Raw genomic sequence first — 16179 nt, forward strand, 5'->3', positions numbered from 1 at the left:
TTTGCTCCACCTCTTATTTTAGCAAGTGTTGTAAAACTGTCTGGTGTGCACAGGTGGTAATGATTAGAAAACCTACAATGTACCATGGCTAATTTGCTTACTTATGTATACAAAAAGAAATGACGTTCATATACTATGACAGACTACACTCAACTTATTTACACACACCAAGAAACTCCTGTATTACTTTATGTACACTGATGCAATTGCTTCAGATATTCAAGTCAAAATATGAATGGCATTTTTATTATGCTTGTGCAATTGTTTGTATTTTTGGAGTCTTCTAGCTAGACATCCTGTCACTGTCATTCAACTGTAACATTGGTAATGAATCTGATAAATTACACATACACAAAAAATATGAAGCAAGTAATTGCTATAATGACAAATTTGTAGGAGCATGTCTGTCCTATGCAGCTCACAGGATTAAGGCCACAGACACTGGGACTGTTCAGCCAGCTAAAATATCTCAGGCTACTTAGTACCCCATACCATAATGCAGCATTCCAGACTCCTCCTCCAGATCTTGGATAGCTGTACTGAAGCATAAGGATATAGGTTACTCAAAGACTATTTTGGCAACAGTGAAAAAAGGCAAGCAAGGTCATACAGAGACTAGACCCACTTCCACAGATCTCTCATTATGGCAATACTTAACTTCTTCCTACTTGCTGGACCGTTATGAGAGCATACTTTTAACAGTAGCCCCTAAAGCAGATCTCTGATGGTAAGTTCAGGTCCAATTTAGACATTTTTTGCAAAGGTATTTTGAGAAAACCATGTAATCATTGCACAACTATAATCAAGGGCTGCATTCTTAAAGAAGGCAACCAAGAGGCTATAGCTGCTGGCTAACTAAGACAGTGCATTATACCTGTGAAGCAAAATTTAATAGAACTGGACAGCCACTTGGTAAGGGTAATTTCAGATACTTTTTGTCCCAAGGACTTTGGGAGGGGGACTGACTGTATTTTCCTAACGACTTGGTCTTTACTCATAGTAAAGTAGGTACACCCCTGCATGTCAGAAAGATGCCACAAAAAATGGATACACTACAAAAGCCTACTCCTGAAAGTAACACTATCACTGTGAAAAACAGAATAAGGAAGCTCAATAGAAGGGAGTGGAGTTCTGAAATTCAACTCACTGGAGTGGTAACTATGGAAAAAATACATTTTCCGTGTAATGCATTTTTACAGCAGCTGGTTAATGAGGCTTCCATTAATTCTTTGGAGAATGAAAAATTGCAAGTACCAAGGAGGTTCCCTGTCAATAAAAAGCATTTTAGACTTTCAAAAATGCTGAAAAAAGAGAGGGTACTATAATTGTTGGGGACAACTAGGAGTCCTTGAGCACAAAGGAAGTAGGTAAAAGTATACAAAAATCCAATTTGCTAACTTTAGGCTAGAGCATCTGGTGGGAGAGGATCTCATCGGTGATGAATCCAACTCTAGACAGGGGAGCAAATGGGCAAAGGAGGGAAAGATACTGGGCAACATCCAGTGGATAGAGGAGAAGAAATATGGCCTTTTCCAACAGATGACAAAGAAGAGGGAACCCATATCGGCTAAGAATAGGGAATTATGATGATGACCTTGGGAAGAGAAGAAATGTGAAAAATATACTGGAGTTCAGTTGGCCACCTTTAGGCTAGAACAACCGGGGGGGGGGGGGGTCTCTCTGGTAATGAAGGTAGGGAGAGAAGAAATTCCTACACTTGGGTTTGGTTGGGGATATAAACAGATCACAACACGGTTTCCTCCACTTGTGGAATATCTAACTTGTTACCAAGGAGCTGAGAAACCACTTTGGGTGGCCTTGTTTACCGATATACCGTACAACTGGCACATTATCTGTTTGGTGCACCCCTACTAGAAGGGAGTGACAGGAAGCCTAGAGTCGTGATTGCTCTCAACTTCTGTATACTGGTGATGTTCCTAAAACAGACCACCATTAACTGTCTGCCTGTTCTAATGCCCACATTCCCAAATGAGGGCTGATGTATCTCTCTTGATTGTTGCCAAGGAAGGGTGAAAATACAAGGAGCTATGCTACAAAAGAAGAAGAGATTATTTGTATTCCTGTTAGTATACCCTCTTGCACATCTCTGCAAGATGCTTGAGAACACAAATTGGTTATGTGCCTAACAAGGCAACACTTCTAAGTACATCTTCCAAACTGGTTACAGTATGTAGCTCAAGAGACATTTCTCTGCAAGCTATAAAGCCAAAGCAAGAAAGCTGCAGCATTGCTTCGCCGTAGAGAGGTACGGTTGAAAAGCACAATCGCTGCAGCTGTAATCCCCAACAAAAAAACAAACACATTGCTGCAATCCCCAAGGACAGCAATGCTAGAAGAGTTATCGTTGTGATGTACATGACTCCTTGCTCTTGTTTACATCATGACGATAACTCTTCTAGCATGGTTGTCCCTTTTAGAATACAACCCCATTGATGTCCTTAGAGATCGCTGTGGTAGCTCGCAGGGAAATGTCTTGCGAACTGCACACCAGAACCCCTTCCAAACACTAAAACAACTTAACTGCCCAATACTTAAATACAAAGGTAGTAACCAGGAAAGTAAGTATGATCTCAGAAGCTCGTAGGATAGTAGTAACCAGGAAAGTAAGTATGATCTCAGAAGCTCCTAGGATAGTGGTATTAGCCTAATCCATCCTCCATTTAAAATTAATGTTGGAGAAAAAGCCTCTTCTAGGTTGGGACCCTCCACCTGGAATCACTTGCCTACTGAAACAGAAAAAAAATCAAGAAACCACTGAACAAAAAGAAAGTAATAAAAGACCACATTCAGACAGGCAAAATGCAGCTGTCATCATGACAATGTAGCGACTCTCACCACTGTACATTAATGCCAGGCAATGCTCACAGCCTTTACTAACCATGTAATGGCTGTGTACTCCTAGCATCAGTCAGTCAGTCCTGAACTAAAACTGTTGCAACTGCTGGATTTACAAGGTTTTTGTTTAACCTGGAGTGTATTGTGTAATAATATGAATGAATGACATACTCTTACATGTTGTTAATTAGTAATGTAAGCAAGTAAAAGGTGGGGGATTTGTACAGAAATGACAAACATGTGATAGCAAAGACTTGTGTGACTATGTGTCCTCTGTCAAGTAGTAGGCCTCAGGCATCAAAGATTCACACATTCATACCTCTCCAAAGTACTGATGGTCACCGAATGTCCTCGGTTCGGCATATACTTTTGTACTGGAAAATCATTAGTGAGAGATGTTAGAAAGTAATGAAACACATTTCAATTTCAGACTTCACAACCTTCTGAAGATTAGAAATACTAATGCAAAAAAATGTTTGATTCTATTAACTGTCTAGATTTCTAAGACCATAATACATCAGTGGTACAGTTAGCAAAACAACATCACAAACGCAGATATACTAAGCACTAAGTCAGCTATGCACCCTGAGCATCAGACACAAATGTTATGCATCCCTGAATCTAAAATACAGAAAACAAGGATATGGCACAGTTGTCATCACTTGCACAGGGTGTTGGCGGGGGGCAGAAAGCCTAGGCTGACTCAAAAGATTGGTGACCGTGTGCGAGTAAGTAATAGAAGCAGGCAGACTTTTGGATAAAGTAACAAATGGCCAGTGAGACAAAATGAGCTTTAAAATTCACGGTTGAACCATGTAACTGTTGTGTGTGTATCCGTATGGGTCCTACAGGTGAAACTGGTGTCCGAGTGTCTGCATGAACACAACCAAGCTATGTGCTAGCGCTATGTCTTGGTATATCAGACAGGTGTGAGCCATGTATGGTAGAAGTTGTAGTTTATCGCTGTCATACCCAACCATGAGAACTGGCATGTCCATGCCCATGGTCAGATGCACTGCTGCTACCTGAATGTGACTGATGTCTGCTGGATGAGCTGCCTAATAGGGACACCCAGGACCACGATCCCATGGCCTGCCACATCTGGGTGTGGGCACTTCAACCACTGATGGAGCAGTGGAAGTAGTGCCACTATGGCAGCATGATCAGGCATGTCCAGATCAGCTAACAGCAGATAATGTGGCTGACCTACGCCCACAAGGATGCTGTCCCCCTCTCAGCAGACATTCTGTCACAGACACTGCTTATTCCAACATGTCATTCATCCAATCCATTGAATCGGCAACATGGTGGAGGCAGTTATACATGTCAGCCTATACCACATCTCCAACCATAATCTTTTCTCTGCAGGACTTAAAGGAATGTGCCTGTGCCTCCACAATGGCCCTAAACATACAATGAGTTGGCACAGGAAGATGCACCTGGATCAGGTGGAGAATGGACAGCAGGCCTCCTCCAAGCACCCCTAACAACACTCCTGCATGGCACCTTGCCCACACTTTGGCTATAGCCAGAGTCAACAGGCACTGAAGCCACAGTAACCACACTTCCCTGATTGACTCTCTCTCCATCCATCTGTCCAATATCTGAGGGTGGACTAGAATGGGTTGGTGTAGGCCTACTGGCTGTGTCCGACGGAATTGCAGGCAATGGCTGAATGTCAACCTTAGTATCAGATTCAATGTCTGTGCCTCTGTTTGACCACCACCATCATCAGTCTGCCAATACTCTGACATCAAGTGGTAAGAGTCCTACACTTCACTGTCAGGATCACCTGTGGTAATAAGCAGCAAACACAGGAAAGAAATGAACATCTACACTACCATAGTAAAATATATGCTAGCAAACAGTGGTGCCACTACTACAGACAGTACAGCAATACACACAGTAGTCCTGATACCCACTCCACACATATGGGTAAAATACATATTTCTTTGAACTGCTCATCACTGCTGTCAAAAAATATTTGGCTTACCATGTGCACATCATGCTGTGCTTCCCATGGATGATGGTCCTGGAAGATGTTAAGTAAAAGGCAAGGACAACATCATTGCAATTAACAGTAACACAGGGGGATAAAACTGTTTACCCTTTACATATCCATTAACAATGCTTTTAAAAACAACTTGGATGACAAATCGAACCTAAGCCCCATGTGTAATCAAACAGAATGTGTTGTTAACTATATTAATCTACAAATCTCTCCCCAAAATGAATTTAATGTTAAACAGAATTTATGTATTTCTGTAAATATTTTACTATACATGAGTATTTAACAACTGAAATATATAAGCCTACCTGGAAGCTCCTCCTGGAGCATACTTGTTCTCCCTGAACCAGTAGCACTATTGTCAATGACATGCTGTTCAGCACTTTCTAGGGAGTTGTCTGGATCCCTAACAGTGGTAAGGAACTCTTGCTGTTAGTGGTGGCTCTGTAGCAGGCCCCCCTGCTACTCTATCCAATCATGGACCACTCAGCTGCTCTCTATGCAGATGAAATCATGTCAGTTGCCCTATGGCGCACTTGATCAAATGTCCTGCTGTGGCCGCCTACTGCATTCACATCAGCAACTATATGCTGCCAAATTTGCATTCTGCCTGACATATTTCCACGTCCCCTCTCAAGCAGAAAGGCACCATGTTGCCCAAAAGCTTCCACAATGGCCTCATTCTCAGGGTCACTGAAGAGGGGTTTTCAGTGATTGGGATGCTTGGTTGCCATAGTCCTAGTTGACCTAAAATGCAACAGAAGGATAATACACACTTATCACAGGCATTTCACTATTACCCACTGTAGAAACATAAAACACTTAACATACTGAAATATAAAAAAGGAACTCTGGTCGTAACATATTAGTCATGCACAAGCAGGGTTGGATCCAAAACACTAGGAGAGTAACAGTAGCAAAATATCTTGTTTGTGCCAAAACAGAAATGTAACTTTGGTCCACTACCCCTAAAAGAACAGGTAAATGACACACATTTTGCAAACAAACCATCCGTGAAATGCTAAAAGTGCTATCAAATGAACTGCCACTGACACATGTACAGATGTAACACTGAACATTCCATTTTAAGCTATTGCCAGTCATGTCTACCTGTGGCCAGCACTCCCCTAGAGGTGTGTATGGACCATCCTAGAATGGTAACACCCCCGTGTCATTGACAATATAGGACATTTACATTTCACGGAAATAACAATTGAATACTGCACACAGAAAAAAACAGTTGTAATACTAGCACTTGTGAAGACATTAATTAAGCTGTGCATATGAGAAAGTGAAATACCCTGACAAACATGCCTGTGCCATTAGTACACTTCTAAGAAATACATACAGATAAAACTATCATTTGCTAATGCATTAACAGATTTTTCTTAATGACATTTCAGCATATGCAGTATATAGCTGTTATGCACATACAGGCAGTGTCTGGTAAGTAACTCCCTTTCGTGCCCTGAATTCTGTATTGTCTATAGTTTTTACACCATTCATTATTTTTTTTACTCCCTACATCTGTGCCCCATTCTCAGTTGCCTTGCTGTCTCTCATATTTTGCATCACCTTTTTCTCTCTGAAATTGTCTGTCCTCTGTGAGCTCTTCACTCGCCTATTAACACAGTAAGCTCCTTTTACAAGTCTTTCTGAGATGCAAAGATCTCTCTGTTTCTGGACTGGGCATGGGGGATGGATTTAGAAAACTCAAAATGTAATTTCAAGAAAATGCTGTGTGTTATACCACCCGTGAACCCTGTGTAGCTTCACCCTTCCCCTTCTCTACCTCCCTAGCTCTCTTTCTCTCATGGACTATCTTTTGGAATAATCAGTTCCCTTTCTGCGCATTGTAAGCAGCATTTCTTTGGCATGTTGAAACTGTGTAGTCTTTGCATTTTTGCTGCGTTTTACGTTGCTTCACTTGAACCCCACACATTTTCGTGGAAATTAACTGCCTCGTGAACTTGATTAAGTAGTTGCTTTGTTTCCTTTGTTTGAAAGTTGTAAGTTACTTTGCACATATTAGTGGATGTTCTTCATCTCACATTGCTGCAGTCCTTACACTTGGGTAGTCCGCTGTCCTCGGTCGGCCCGAATATCAAAGTATTAGGCTGACGTCGGTCAAGGCGCTTAAGACTGACATCAGGACGTCAGGGTACAAATGCGCATGACCGACGTCATATCCTCAGTCTTTTTTGCCGCATGGTCCGATGCAGAAGCAGCGTTGCAAGTGCCGTTCGGCGTTCTGAAATTTTTCGAATTCGGAGTTTCAGACCGAGTCAAAGTTGGCTAAGTACCCCGTTGGGGAATATTTTAGTTTTTTCTTGCCTCAGTGGTTTACCGGATGTCAGAAAAAGTGAATAACTGTATTTCTTGTGGGAAGCAGATACCGCATAGAGATTATCATACTTTGTGTATTCCTTGTTTGGGGCCTGAGCACGACGTTGTTGGGTGTCGCTTTTGTGCTAGGTTTAATAAGCGCACTATTAAGCGAAGGTTAGATTGTGCCAGGTTGGTCTTCAGGAAGCGGTGCAATTACAATATGCCGTTGGATGCTCCGACGCCCGCTTCTTCGAAGAAGCGCAAAGACAAAGCAGCTAAACCCAGGCAAGAAGAGTCGTCTGTACCGGACGCCGGTTCTTTAGAGGCGTCAGTGGAACCGGTGGTTCCACCGGAGGCTTCTCTGGAGTCCCAGGGGGAGACTTTGATATTGCAGGATGTGGCCTCTCAGGAGGCAGGTCAGGCTGAAGGGGCTTCTCAGGTTACTGTACTCCCCTCCCTTCCTAGGGTGGTTAGGCCCTCTCCTTCTGTTTCCAAGGCTTCTCCCAGAGGCAGGCCAGGATTAGCTTCTGTTGGTGTCACTCCTAGTTCTTCAGGATCTGTGCCCAAGAAGCACATGCTCAAAATGGCAGAAGATTTAATTACTTTGATTAGAGGTTCTTTGCCCCCTCCTGATAAGAGGCCTAGGGTGGAACCAGAGTTGGGGAGTTTTGAGTAGGTTTCGGAGGTTTCAGAGTCTTCGGCTGAAGACTTGCAGGAGTATTCTCCTTATTCTGATTCTGATGTGGATGATTCTACTCCTCCTGCTTCTCCTCCAGAGGATTTTTCTTTTTCAGAGACTCTTCATTCCATGAGGGAGCATTTTAAGTGGGAAGGTCAGGACTTCTCTGATTCCAGGAAAAGGCTTAGGGAATTTTTGCTTTTACCTCAGCATAGGCCTTTGGCTATACCTCCTGTTCTGGATGTTGTGGAAGATGTGTTTGCAGAGGATCCTGATTCTTTGCCTCCTGCTCCTGTTAAACCGGACAGGTATTACAGGGTGCCTGAAGCTCATAAATATCTGTATAAGAGTCCTAGGGCGGACCCAGAAACAGTTAGTCAGGGACCTAAGGGTGTCAAGGCCTCTGTGGTAAAAAATCTGGTTCCTCCAGATAGAGGCCAGAGCTTTGGATAGATGGGGAAAGAAAGTCTATACTTCTTCCACCTTAGCTATGAGGGCTTTGAATTGCCAGTTTCACATGTTGAAATATCAAAACTATCTTCTTTCTCAATTGAAGTCTAAGGTAGATGCTCTGGCGGAAGGCATTGAGTGTAAAGAATTACGAGATTTGGTACATGTTTCTGAACAGGTGGGTAAGCATTCTTTACAATGTGGATTTGATGCTGTACAGGCCTCGTCTAGGGTGGCTGCCACTGGGTCAGTTCTTCGCAGGCACGCCTGGCTGAGGGATCAGAACTTATCTGACCATGTTAAGACAAGGATTTTAGATGCTCCTTTACAGTCTGATGTATTGTTTGGTTCACCTGTGGAGGCAGTTTTAAAGAAAATAGAAGACAAGGCTAAGTCTATGCAGACTGTTAAAGATTTTTTGCAAGTTCAGCCTCCGTAGTTTAGTAGGAATTGGCCTGCTAAGGGGTGGACGTACCCTTCTTATGATTCACAGTCTAGGGGAAGATCTAGACGTGGTAGGGGTAGAGCTCAGGGCTCTTTCAGACCTAGAACAGGAGTTCACCTGCACAGTCTTCGAGTGAGGGCAGGGGCCAGTCCTTTCGTAAACAGGCCCAATGACCTACCTTTTCAGCTGCCAGAGCCTTCTTGTCTGGCAGCACCTTTGGGAGGAAGGTTGGCACTCTTTAAAGAAAATTGGAGTTTAATTACCCAGGACAGATGGGTATTGGATATTATACACCAAGGTTACAGGTTTTATTTCCATACCTTGCCTCCTTTCAAAGGCATGCCAGACGTTCCTCCTCAGCAAAGAATAGAGGCTCACAAACAAATTTCTCTGCTGCTGCAAATAGGGGCCATACAGCCGGTCCCTCTGCCAGAAGTAGGCCTAGGATTTTATTCTCGCCTGTTCCTAGTACCAAAGAAGGGGAACACGTGGAGACCAATTTTGGATTTATCTATCCTCAACACTTATCTGGACATTCCCAAGTTCAAAATGTTGACGTTACAACAGCTTTTGCCTCTGCTGGGCAAAGATCACTGGATGGTGACTCTGGATCTCAAGGAAGCTTACCTTCATGTTCCTATCAGGCTAAGTTGCAGGAAGTATCTGCGTTTTCGAGCTGGGACTTCTCATTATCAGTTCTCTGCATTGCCCTTTGGCTTATCTACTGCGCCCAGAGTGTTCACAAAGGTTCTGGCTCCAGTGATAGCTTTTCAGGCTAAAAGGAATACAGATCTATCCTTATTTGGACGATTGCCTGATTCTGGCCAAAGGAAGGGACGAGCTTCTTCATCATTTGCAATATGTGATAGCAGTGCTAAGATGCCTGGGGTATTCTGTGAGCGAAATAAAGTCCAGTCTAGTACCCTCTCAGGACATGTGCTTTCTGGGTGTGAGACTGAATACAGCATCCCAGATGGCCTTTTGACCCCGGACAAACAAAAGAATCTTTCCCTTTACTTCCATCAATTGTCTCATCAGTCCAGGCTGACTGCAAGGACAGTCCTTCAAGCCTTGGGGTTCATGGCATCTTGTATTCTGGTGCTTCCCAATGCCAAACTGCATATGAGGAAGCTACAATGGTATCTCAAAAATGTATGGACACAGCACTGCCAAGATATGGACACTGTCATTCAGATAATACCTTGCATTCAAAAGAAATTTTTGTGGTGGGCTCAGGAATGTCACCTAAACAAGGGACTCTCTGTGACCCGGCCAGAGGCGAGTCAGATTCTTACGACAGATGCCTCAGACAAAGCTTGGGGAGCACATCTAAATGGAAAGTGGATACAAGACACGTGGCCTGCCAGACTACAACATCTACATATCAACTTGAAGGAGATGTTAGCAGTCCAATTTGCATTAATAGCTTTCAAGGGTTTACTTCTTCCAGGGCAGGTGTTGATTCTAACAGACAACACAACTGTCATGTGGTACATCAACAAGCAAGGGGGAACACATTCTTATCCTCTATGCAGACAAGCAATGATTTTGTGGGAGACTGCTCTCAGTTTACAGCTCAATCTTCAGGCAAGGTTTCTGCCGGGAGCACAGAACTCCTTAGCAGATGTGTTGAGCAGACGAATTATGGATCCCCACGAGTGGAAATTGGATCCTCATGTATTTCAGAAATTGACAGTGTCATGGGGAACTCCAGACATAGATCTGTTCGCTTCTCCACTAAACTACCAGCTGCCAAAGTTTTGCACGAAAAGGTTTCATCCCACAGCTTGGAAAGTGGATGCTCTTTCTTTCAATTGGAACAATCTTCATGTGTATGCCTTTCCACCTCTGCCTCTCCTCCCAAAGGTACTCCTAAAGGTCAGACAGGACAAGCCAAAGATGATTCTAATAGCTCCAGATTGGCCTCGAAAGCACTGGTACCCATTACTGAGAAGTCTGGTTCGGGAGCCTCCATGGCCTTTGCCTTCGATTCCACACCTGCTGTCTCAAGAGAACAGTCATTTACTCAATGTCAAACTTCACTCTCTTCACCTAACAGCCTGGCATATTCTGTTTTAAACCCTGGAGGGTCTCGCTTCACAGCAAGTTTTGAATGTTATTTTGGAGGCCAGAAGGCCTAGTACAAGGAAAGTATACGCAGATAAATGGAAGAGATTTTTATTTTGGAGTACAGCAAAGGAATTTGATGTTGCTAAGCCTAATTTAAGTGTGGCTCTTCAATATCTTGCTGAGTTACTGGACAAAGGTTTGTCCTTCTCTTCTATTAAGATTCATGCTGCAGCAATTTCTGCTCACTATGACTGTGATCCACCATTGTTTTCTCATCCTTTGTTTAAGCAATTCCTTAGAGGGGCAAAGAATATAAGACCCCCGCGTAGAGCTCCTACTCCTGCTTGGGATCTCAATTTTGTGTTGGAGAAACTCACTCTACAACCTTTTGAGCCTGCAGCTACTGCCGAGTTGAAATATTTATCATGGAAGACTGCTTTTTTGTTGGCCATTACCTCTGCGAGAAGGGTTTCTGAATTACAGGCCCTTATGGCAGTTGAGCCTTTCTTAATTTTCCATAAGGATAGGGTATCTTTACGTACTAATCCTTCCTTTATGCCTAAGGTGGTTTCTAGTGTGGCTTTAAACCAAGCTATTCATTTGCCTACTTTTTATGCAAACCCCCAAAATAAAGGGGAAAAGATTTTGCACACCTTGGATATACACAGGCAGTTGCGATATTATTTGAGCAGAACTAAAGGGTTCAGGCAGTCTCAGCAGTTGTTTGTTTCTTTTGCTTTGGGTTCTCAGGGCAAGCCTGTGTCAAAACAAACTATTTCTAAGTGGATTGGGTTTTGTATTGCTTTCTGTTATTCCCATCATGGTAAGGAGATTCCAGCTGGGATTAGGCCTCATTCCACTAGAGCTACTGCCACTTCTACAGCTTTTTAAGGGGTGGCAACTAAAGATATTTTGGAAGCAGCTACTTGGAGTTCAGTGCATACTTTCTCTAAACATTACCACCTTCCACTTTACTCTAAATCTAGGGCTGGGTTTGCCACTGCAATTTTACAGGGCATTTTGGCAGCTCCTACTGCTTTATAGTTTTGCCATCCTCCCTTACCTCTGCTTTGGGATTCTACCCAAGTGTAAGGACTGCAGCAATGTGAGATGAAGAACATAGTACAGTTTTGTACCTACCATAAATGTAGATGTTCGAAGATCCACATTGCTGCAGTCCAATTTACCCTCCCTCCTTCCCTCTGTTGTTAAGAGGCGGTTGTGTGGTTTGGGTTGTAAATATTGTGGATATTGTATATATTGTACATATGATTAGTGCAAGGGTGGTTGGTTGTTTTTTGCTGTCTTTTGGTTTTGACCTTTCTGTTTAGGGTCTTCTGACATCTGGGGCAAGAAAAGACTGAGGATATGACGTCGGTCATGCGCATTTGTACCCTGACGTCCTGATGTCAGTCTTAAGCGCCTTGACCGACGTCAGCCTAATACTTTGATATTCGGGCCGACCGAGGACAGCGGACTACCCAAGTGTAAGGACTGCAGCAATGTGGATCTTCGAACATCTACATTTATGGTAGGTACAAAACTGTACTTTTTCCTGCAAACAGCTGCGCACTACCAATTGAGAGTTTGGATATTTGACTTGCTGGGAAACTTTTGTGATTTTTCTGTTTTATCAAAACACTGACTACTTATTGCCTCATCTTACACAGACGGTATCAAAACAGAAATGTAACCATTGAATTTGAACAGTGCTTTAACAGTATACATTTCAACTGCAGACAAGTACGTTGTGAAGCTTCCTGCATGTGAGTGTGTTTATTTTATTGTGTCCTTTAATTGTTAAAATACCAACTGCTGAATTTAACTCCAGAACAGCAAACTGAAATTTCCTCTTTGAGATTGTAGCATGGCATACCTATTTCATTTATTTGATTGTACATAGGTACATAGATTATTACTAGGATAACTGTCCTTTTGGACCATTTTAAGCCTAGCCAGTTACCCCATGTGAGAATCAAACCATGCACCTTGTGTTTGTAAGGTAAACACCGTAATCATTATGCCAATTTCCTCCTACCCCATGTGTCAGCATATAAAGCACAGTAATGGGTTATTGCAGCATGCTTCATCAAATGTGTAGAGCACGAATCAATTTTACAGTGATTTCACGTGAATTTGTAGCAAACTGTTATCATTACAAACCGCTAAATTTTGATTTTGTAGAAGTTAATTATCATTTACATGCCAGATGCTGCAATTTTCAACTACAAAAGACTGTAGGGTTCCCCCATTGCCTTCTGGTATCTTAGGCTTCCATACATAATGTATACTGCCCCTGACTTTACACAGCCAAGTTTAATTTAGCAGAAATAAGGGCTATCACCGTTTTTACCTGTTATAATCTGCAACTGTTAGTTTGCTTTAACAGGGATCCCACTATTTACTCATACAAAAACAGTTCATATCTAAGGAAAGGTGTTCATTTTCACCTTCCTGTTGTGATCAACAAATTGTGTGCCACTTATTTATAGTTAATTCAGGTCTAACCTGACTCTTCCATAACTAGAGGAATTAAGTCCATGGTCATAAAGGAATTGGTGTGCTGTACCACTAATTTTGGTGCCACATCTTACCTAAGCGACTTCAGTATGCGTTGGCTCTTTTTGAAAGCCATTTCACCACTGAAACATGCACCAAATTCAGCTCCATCACTTACTAGCTTTCTGTGCCTTATGGGATCTGATAACTCTTCTGTACTTTAAGTTTTAGTCTGTATTATTATTCAAATGGACAAGAGTAAAATGAAAGTTAGAGAGAGAAATGGTTGTCAGTTTTGACTTCTCAGTGCCTTAATACATAAGGTAAGACAGTTATCAACCACATTGTTTTGAGAGTCAAAACTGCAGTGTTTGCACTCATTGATTTTTAATTTCCCGTTTTGAAGCACAACTCTTAACTTGATACAAGAAAATCTGTACCAAATTAATTCTATTTCATCAAACTCGTGCTCCATTTCATTCATATTAATTGGCTTTATCAGTTCCTTGTGCAAAACAGCTGAATGTAGACATGAATTTATTTACAGCAGTTGCAAGTATATGCAACCCTTAAATGTACTGAAGTTAAAATGGGCAATTTTCGTCTATTCTGCAACCCTTAAATGTACTGAAGTTGGAATGGACAATTTTCGTCTATTTTAACAGTAAACCAGGAAAACCCACTTGCACTACCTAAGGTGAAAAGGCCCTTTAGATGTGTTACAAATAAATCTGAACAATGTCTGACAAACCACTACTGGTCTTACAAACCACTACTGGTACAACAAACAAGTGAAACGAGGAGCCACCAAGCTGAAAAACTCCAAGAAAAGTTGATGTATCACAAAACGGCACTTTATCAATTTTCTTTGGCGTTCTTCAGCTTGGTGGCTCCTTGTTTCGTTTGTTTGTTTTACAAATAAATCCCTCAGAGTGTGCCTTACCTCATCCATTATTTAAACTCAGGATAGTGGCCATTTTGTTTGGAGCTTTAAGTCAGTGCTGATATTCTACTCCACTTGGCTTTGATATTAAGTGGCTTCAGTACAGTATAGGCTGGGAGGTTTGCTGTTCCCTGAAGCATAATTAACCAAGTTATTGTTAACAGCCTAAGTTGGTATGAAGACGATCTGCTACTAGACTGTTTTTCTAAATTTTTTGTCATAACTCAGTTTCCCCGTTCCCTTTTAATCTTCTCCGTTCATACCAACATTCATACTCTCTACTCCCAACATTGTTGCCCTTATCTCAGTTTTCATACTCTCCTGACCCAATTTCCCCACCCTTCTTCTTTGTAGTTGGCCTTTCCCTGTTAGCTCTTCACCTACCCTTTATTAATACTGCAAGCCCCATTACAAATTCACATTCTCTCTGAAGATCTTTTTATCCAGTGTTGAGATACCACTATCCTTCTGACTGTTTTTAGACAAACCACAGGGAGGGTAAGCTACTTCACATTCCATCCTCCACCCATTTCCACCCACCCAATATCATTACATTTTATACTTTAATATCCACTCCCATAATAATTCCAGTACATCTCATCACTGTCAACATCAACAGTCAACCAATCACTTCAACGTCTCTCTCCTTTCAACCAATACAAGTCCTTACACCAACCTGGGATGTTCCACATAACTTCTCCACTGTAATCTCTCTCCTTTCAACCAATACAAGTCCTTACACCAACCTGGGATGTTCCACATAACGTCTCCTCTGTAATCTCAACAATTTATTCCCACTGTTTTACAGTTTTATTTTAAGCTCCACAGAAGTTTTTTGTTCTGTCCTTTACTTGTATTGAGTTCCTAGTACCAAATTCTGAAATCTAGACACAAGTCCCAGTTTTAACACCCTTTCATATTTTGTATGCCTCCATCATCCTTTAATTTGTACAACTTAATTGTGCTGCTTTTGCCTCAACAGTTGCTGTTTAACTGTTTGCAGTGATGTCTCCAGGCATTTCTGCAGTTACCTCCTACTGACACCACTAGGCATCAGATATTGCTTGTTCATATTTGGATTAATAATTCTAAAACCTACATGCAAGGTATCAGAAGACTTCATCATAAAGCTTACATGATGGTAAGCAATTGTGTTGAAATGTTACCTCTATATAATGCAGCTTAGGAGATGTGGAATAGTATTTGCATACTATTTATTTTGTAATAAATTTCATATTACTCTGAATATCTTATCAAGTAAAAGAACTGCTTATTCTCGTATGAAAGCTCACAGATGAATGAAAAAAAGCTAATGACAGTATGTGTGGCTTGAATGTTAAATGAGATATCATAAGCTGTGTATGCAACATTACAAAAATGAATATTCACTGCCTTTATTGTGACTTGTAAAACACAATTTAAGACATTACGCCAGTGACATTCATTCAGTTCAAATATTACTTTATGCTGAACAGTTTGCCGTTTATAGCCTTCTAGTAACAGTTATGGTTCTGTAGATAAGAATGTTTGTTTGAAATGTCGGGTAGTTTTTTTTTCAAAAGGCTCAGACCACACTCATTAGGAGTTAAGATACAAACTCAAAAGAGCTCTTTTGGAGGCAATGAGTTAATGAACCATATTTAACTAAAAAACATTCTTGCAACTGTGACACATAAATCTCCATACTAGTTTAAAAAATGACACTTTCAGATTTGGCATAGTGTGAACAAATGAAATAACCTAAGGAGTGACTAGGTATTTAGAAGTAATGACACTATTCTTCTGCTCCTACATCACTGACTAGGTGACAGACTATGCTGTACTATTGAACGTTTATTCTTAGCATTATAGTTACCTTCTCACCCCCACCTTCTGTTATTCAGCCTCAATTCCTAAGCAAG

The 16179-nt window shown here is 41.6% G+C and overlaps 1 protein-coding gene across 1 annotated transcript in view; it reads left to right on the forward strand.

Annotated features, from left to right (window-relative positions):
• Nucleotides 1-16179, forward strand: part of TMEM64 (transmembrane protein 64) — a 255840-nt gene that overhangs the window by 107835 nt on the left and 131826 nt on the right. The window lies entirely within an intron of this gene.

This window comes from Protopterus annectens, chromosome 3.part0 (genome assembly GCF_019279795.1).
Source record: "Protopterus annectens isolate FY-2018-M chromosome 3.part0, PAN1.0, whole genome shotgun sequence".
NCBI classification, from domain to species: Eukaryota; Metazoa; Chordata; order Ceratodontiformes; family Protopteridae; genus Protopterus; species Protopterus annectens.